This window comes from Monodon monoceros, unplaced genomic scaffold (genome assembly GCF_005190385.1).
Source record: "Monodon monoceros isolate NGI ecotype Baffin Bay Population unplaced genomic scaffold, NGI_Narwhal_1 Super_Scaffold_2, whole genome shotgun sequence".
Classification (NCBI taxonomy): Eukaryota; Metazoa; Chordata; class Mammalia; order Artiodactyla; family Monodontidae; genus Monodon; species Monodon monoceros.
In genome coordinates this window covers 84924511-84931282 of record NW_021703776.1, presented here as the reverse complement: position 1 = coordinate 84931282, position 6772 = coordinate 84924511, and positions in this window count along the sequence as shown.

Genomic DNA, 6772 nt, shown 5'->3' with positions numbered 1-6772 from the left:
CGGCTTTCTCTAGTTGTGGCGAGCGGGGGCTACTCTTTGTTGCAGTGCGCGGGCTTCTCATTGCGGTGGCTCCTCTTGTTGTGGAGCATGGGCTCTAGGCACGTGGGCTTCAGTAGTTGTGGTGCACGGGCTCAGCAGCTGTGGCTCACAGGCTCTAGAGCTCAGGCTCAGTAGCTGTGGCACACAGGCTTGGTTGCTCTGCAGCACGTGGGGTCTTCCTGGAGCAGGGCTCGAACCCCTGTCCCCTGCACTGGCAGACGGATTCTCTACCACTGCGCCACCAGGGAAACCCATCTCCCTGGCTCTTAACTATCAAGCACCACTGTGGCCTTGGGGCTGTGACCATGGGGGGTCCACAAGGGACACCCAGCGTTTGCAAAGCCTGCAGACAGGAGTGCTTTGGGAGGAAGCCCTTTCAAGCCTGAGGAAGGAGAATAGGGGGGGAGATGTTAAGGAGGAGAGAAGTCACCTTGGGTCTCTGCACGGTCCCCAGAAACTCCCAGAGGCGTGGTCTGTGGCTCCTTCTGTGCCGACTCAGTACAGGCACCTCTTCCCTTCTTACTCTTCCTCGTGGCTTCTTTCCTCCCTCACTTTCCTTCTACCCATTGTGGGTACCTTGGCCCCCCTGACGACCCTTAGGCACTGCTTGGGTCTCCAGAAGCTGCTGAGGGCTGAGGAGATTCCTCGAAGCTGGTGCCAGGGGGATGGAAGGTAGTCCTCACAGGACACTGTGCAGCGGGGAAACAGTGGCCTCCTGTTTCCCGTCTCTTCTTGCTGTGCCTTCTCTTGAGTCCTGGGACCTCCCCCCTGCCCTGCAGCGTGGGGAGGGTCAGGTTCAGGAGGACGGAACTTTATCAGCACCACAGGGATGGAGTCCACTCAGTCTGACCTCCAACGGGCTCACCGTGAGGGCAGGTGCCAGGCAGCTTGTTAAAATGAACAAGCTCCAGCCCTGCTCTGCGCCTCCGTGTGGGGTGTTTCTGAGGCTGACACGCCAGAACTGAGCACATCCACTTCACGTGAGCACGACTCTACATTCTGTGTGTTGTGCCTTCCAGCCCCCTGGCTGGGTTTTCTCATTTTCACTTCACATATTGAGATACGCTAAGGGGCTCTGTAGGGAGTTCCTGGCAGGGCACATCCTGGTGCCCATTCCTGCCCAGTATAGTCAGTATCATGCATCCAGCATGCCCCCCTCTGTCCTTCTTATTCTAAAGCCAAGTGGGCTCAAAGAATAAGAGTTAGAGGCTACTGAGGCCAAGGTCAGGGGAACGATTCCCTCTGTAAGTCACTATATTTTTAATTATCTCTGGCTGTGTAACCAATCACCTCCAGCAACATCTTGTGTCTGCTCCACAATGTCTGGGACCTCAGTTAAAAACACCCAAAGCTGGAATCATCTGAAGATTTGACTGGGCCTAGAGGACCCACTTCCAAGGCGGCTCCCCCATGGGATGCCAAGTTGTGCCAGCTCTTGGTGAGAAACCTCAGTTCCTCTCCTCAAGGCTGCTTGAGGGTCCTCACCACATGGCCGAACACCCCAGAGCGAGTGATCTAGGAGACCAAGCTGGGAGCTGCCACGTCTTGGATGACCTGGCCTCGGAAGTCACACCCTATCTCGGCCGAGTCAGCTCTGATTCTGTGGGCGGGGACTGCAGGACGGCATGAATACCGGTTGGCAAGGATCACTAGGTTTATTTTGGATCCTGGTTATCACAGTCTCTTAGCAGATTATATTCAGACAACCTGGCAATCATCTTGGAAATGTGTGCTACCAGATAAGGTTTTTAACCCATTAGCACAAATCCATCTTCAGTACAAGGAAAACAACTGAGGCCTTTGTGCTCTTTGTACCCCAGTCATAGAGGCCAAGTGACTAGCTTAAGCTACTTGGCAGGTGAGTGGGGCAGAGGCAAGACGGAGCCTTCATGTGGAGGCCATGAATGGCATCTGGTTCTTGGAGTTCAGGCGTGCTATAGGACCTCATGCCTCCTGGGACTGAACCCCCAAAAAGGGTCACACGGAAGCGTTTACATTTTCTTGTTGTAGCCAGATATGGAGTTGGCCAGAGCTGGGACTCTGCTGTTTCTGGCCAGTTGAGTTAGGTCACATGCCTACCCCACCCCTTGCATCCTCCCACTTCTGATTCCTGCAGTTGAAAAGACAAGTTTGCTCATTAGTTGGAAGAGAAGGAAGAATGCTGGAGAGAGGTGGTAGGTGAAGGCGTCTGGGGAGGAAGGGGATTAAGACTTAGACCCCGGGAGGTGTGGGAGCTGCTTCGGGGCCCAGATGACCAAGATCCACACGGTGTGTGAGTGGGGGAAGGGAGCGAGCATCCCCCCCCCACCTTGGCACCAGACCCCTGGTGTGGCCTGGGAAGCCACAGCAGAGCAGCGGGGCTGGCCTTGCCCAGCGGTGTAGGTGGGCAGAGGTGATGCAGAGATGTCCTTCCATCACGTGGCTTGTGGCAGTGGACTCCATGACGAGGCCTGTGAAGAATAACATCACACTTGCTGCTCAGGACAGCCACCCTTGGGGGTCTCTGACACATGGGAGGAGACAGGGAGGGGGCTATCAGTGGAGGCCAAGTCTGCATGAGCAGGAGAAGGCTGAGAGATGAGATTCAGATGCGACCGTCACTGTGTCCTCGCTAGCACCCACAGGCTGGAGAAGCCTGAGATGGTTTGGGTCTACTAACAATACCCAGCCACCAAGGTCAAGTACAATCAGGAAGTGGGGTGACATAGGGACGGACGCTCCTCCTCCACCCTCCTCCAAGGGCAGTCGTTTCTCCGTCCTGTCTTTACTGTTTTATGGCCTGGAGTCTTGGAAATAGAACCCTTGGGTTAGAGGCTGACTTAACCCCTTAAGAAATAGGAAAGAATAAGTTTGTTTCAATAGACTGAGAATCTTGAGAGCAGCTGCGCATACCACGAAATGGCAGCTTTCAGAAGGCTGCAGCTTGCAGCCTGCTGGAGTGTGTGGTGGACATCTGGTGACACACCTGGAAATCAGGGGTCAGTGGGGAGTTGGGCCCTTCTCGCTGTCTGGAACCCTGGCCTTCTGTTTCCAGCGCAGGGTCACGGAGGAAGGCTCTTTCCTCCCAGTCTCTGCTGAGTTGGGATAATGTTGATATTTCTACTCTCCTGCAGGTGGCGCCACAATTTAGCTTTTTAAGCCGCGGACTGCCTGTCCTTTTTCATCCAGCACCGGGTGCTCCGTCTGAAACCCAGCCATGGGGCCAGCTACTGGGGGGGAAAATTCTCTATAGTACTACCAGGCTCTGGTGATTTATTTAATGAGCAAATCTGGCTTTTAATCAACTTAAATAGAAGTTCTGTTCCTAGACTAATCAAACAGTGGTGGCTAAGTGAAGGAAAACTTAAGGATTTCTTCTCCTCTCTCCCATTAAATCTGGCCTTTTATTCAGCCTGAAAGATGAGCCAATACTCCACTCCTCAAACCCCTCAATAGACTACCACCAAATTGCCACAAAAATAGCCTCCTTAGAACACAGGACTTTATGAAGCAATGGGCCATTTAGCTTCTCCCTCTTGTGGCCACAAGCCAGCCAATGACCCACTCAGCGTCCCCGGGGTGGGGTGGGGGGGGGAGTGGGTGACTTACAGACCCACTGTCAGCAGGAGAAAAGCTCGTGTCTCTCTTTGCCGCTCCACAGCCGGTGGGATTGGGGGACGTGTGGGAACTAGGAGGGTTTGTACCTACTGCAGAAACCTGCTTTGAACCAGTATGGAGGCTGCCTTTCCTAGTGTGTCTGACCACCGAGAATGGTCAGGATGACAGAGGACCTTCCAGCCCTCACTGTGTGGTGCTATTTAAAAAAGACGTGGTCTTTGAAAAGCAATGCTGATCCCTTACGTGTGTATCGCACTTACCTTAGAGTTTCCAAGCCCATGAATAGATAGTGTCTCCCTTGAATGTCACTATCTCCAAGGGGTAAATGGGGCAGGTGAGAAGACAGAGTGTCACTGAGAAAGTCTGATCTACCCCCAAATTATGGAGTTGGCGGATGTCAGAGCCAGCTCTAGGACCCAGGTCTTCTAACTTCCGGTCTAGAGCACTACTCATCCCAACCCATCTCCCAACTCTCCAGCCTTGAGAGAGCAAATCCAAGGGGCTATCATAATTTAACAACAACAACAAAAAAAATCAGGTCCCACACTGTTGCTAATTTGACTGCTCTGTTCTTCCTTATGGAGATATTATAACTGCCCCATTCAGCACACCTTTCACCTGGTTGTTAAGTGGAAGGGGAAGGAAGGAAAAGACCGTTGGCCATTCAGCCCCACTGACAACAGGAGAATCGGCAGGCGCCCCTCACCTGCCCACTGTCGGGCCAGCTCTTTGCCTCACTTCTTCTCTGTCATTTGGCTATGTTATTGCTCTCCAGGCACCACGTGGCATTCATTTCTCTGAATGAAAATAAATGACGCCACACACTAGGCAGGAGATAAAGAATAATAAATACATTTTATCTGCTACCGCTAAAAAAAAAAGATCTTTGACTTCCCATCCATCCATCAGAAAATGGACCTGTGTCTTACCAGCAATAGTCACACACACACACACACACACACACACACACACACACACACACACAAGCTACAAGTGAAAAAATCAAGTTGTATTAAAAATACATGCTAGATGGCTGAGAATGGAAGCAGAGCTGTTTTTCTCACTCCCTCTCCCCCTCTTCCGGCATTTTTATGGCATGCCCTGAAAGCTGAGTGGCAAACAGACATTTGAAAGGATCCCCCCTCCCTCCCACTTTTATGGAACTGTATTCCATAAGTAACCCATTAGGGTTTTTCATGGGGCTGTCTGGGCTGTCACCTCTGGGAAAGGCCTGAGATGGTCCCGTGTAGCAATTTTAGAGAAGATACCTCAAGGTGGGACCACGACCAGGGTGAGGACAGCCTGACAAGAAGGAGCCTGAGTGTGAGTGCCTCCTGGGCGCCTGGCTTGTCTGTCCCTAGTCTCAGTCCTGCCTGGAGAAACATTTGGCCCTGGGCTTCCTCAACTCCGGATGGAGGTCCAAGAAGCAGCAGCATCGAGTTATTTCGTTATGTTTCTCTGGACTTCTGAAACTAACCTGATATCGCATGCTTTATCTAGAGTCTGGCATCTGGGGTTTCTGAGAAGAGAGGAGCCGGATCAATGTATTAACGCAAGCTAATAAGATCACTCCTTGCTTCTTTCTGTGCCCTGCGATACTCAGCAGAGGACCAGAGGCTCTCAAGGCTCCACTCTGTCTCCTGGAATACCCTTCCGCCAAACAACCCAACGTCTGGTTTCCTCCTCAGTCTGGCTTGGCTCTCTCCTTCTCATCCAGGCAGCCACCTCTCCAAAGCAAAGCTTCAGCAAGGCCTGTCTAGGTGGGCCCGGCCTGACCCGAGTGTGCTGTCCATCTTGGGGCTTGTATACCCTGTCAGCACACAGCTGGTTTCAGTCTTCCTGGTTTACAACTCTGATCTCTGAAAATAGAAGCCCTACAGGAAGGCATAGAAATGTATGCTGTTGTCAGTCATTTCCACCTAATAGGAAGATTCCCCTCAAGGTGTCTTGATGGGAGGACAGGAATGGACAGGAAGTTGCTGGCTGTGGGGAAAAAGGAAAGTGGACAGCCATGAGGGAGGAAGCCAGAAACCATGGGCTCCTTTCGAGGGTCATCCTTGGTGGTTGCCCATGGGGGGAGCACAGTTGATGGTGCCATTTTGGGGGGCTGTGGTGTTGTGGGGATGAGTGAGGAATCCTTGGAAGTCTGGGGCTAAATAAGTGTGGGAATCCCTTCAGTTTCTCTTGAGGATGGGGCACAGTGCTGCCTAGGATCTAGGGTTTTGGAGAAGAGAGGAGCCAGGTCGGCCTCTTAGTAGAAACAGGACTAGACGAGTCAGGTTACCCAGCGAGCTCTAGCGCCCTTGGCCACCCATGCTATCTCACCCAGCCTCCCCGTCCTCAGGTCCCGTGTGAGGGTTCTGGGGCGGGGTTCTGATTCGGCATGGGTGCCTGTGTCGGTGTCGGCTTTGAGCACCTGCGGGTCCCTCCGACCGTCGGCGCCCACATCCGGACCTTCCGAGGCGGCTGTGTGCCTCATCCCCCGTGCGCGCCCGGCGCCGGTGCCACCAAGTACGCGCCCCTCTGCCCCACACAGCCGCAGGCAGGGTCGCCCGGTGCGGGCCGAGGGGACCAGGCGGGTGTCCGCAAACGTGGGAGCGGAGAGCGGGGGCTAGGCGGGCGGCGGCGGGCGCGGGGTGCGGGGAGGCGCCCCCTGTCCCCTGCCCCCTCTGCCGGCAGCTCTCGGGCGGTCTAGCTGTCAGCCGAGCTCCAAGCCAGCCAGCACGAGCCAGGGAGAGAGCGGCGGCGGTTGGCGGGCGGCGGGCGGCGGGGAGGGGCGGGGGCGAGGCGAGGGAGGGAGGGAGGCTGGGAAGCGGGGAGGGCGGGAGGGAGGAGAGGAGGACCCAGAGAGCGCCAGGCAGCTGGAGTTTTTGCAGCGCTTGGCCGGGCTTCAATGCACAGCAGCAGCGAGCCGCGGCGGCAGCAGGCAGCCCGGGAGCTCCGGCGGCGGCCGAGCCAGCGGCGGCCCCGCTCCCTGCCCCCTGCAAACTTTGCAAGCAGCCCGCCCGGGGGGCCGGGGGACGCGTCCGGGAGGCCCGGCTCGGCCCGCGGCCGCGCTCTCCGCTGCCGCAGCGCCGGCGGCCGCCGCCGCCCCGCGCCTCCCCGGGGAGCAGCCGGCGGCTCCAGCGGCCCCCCA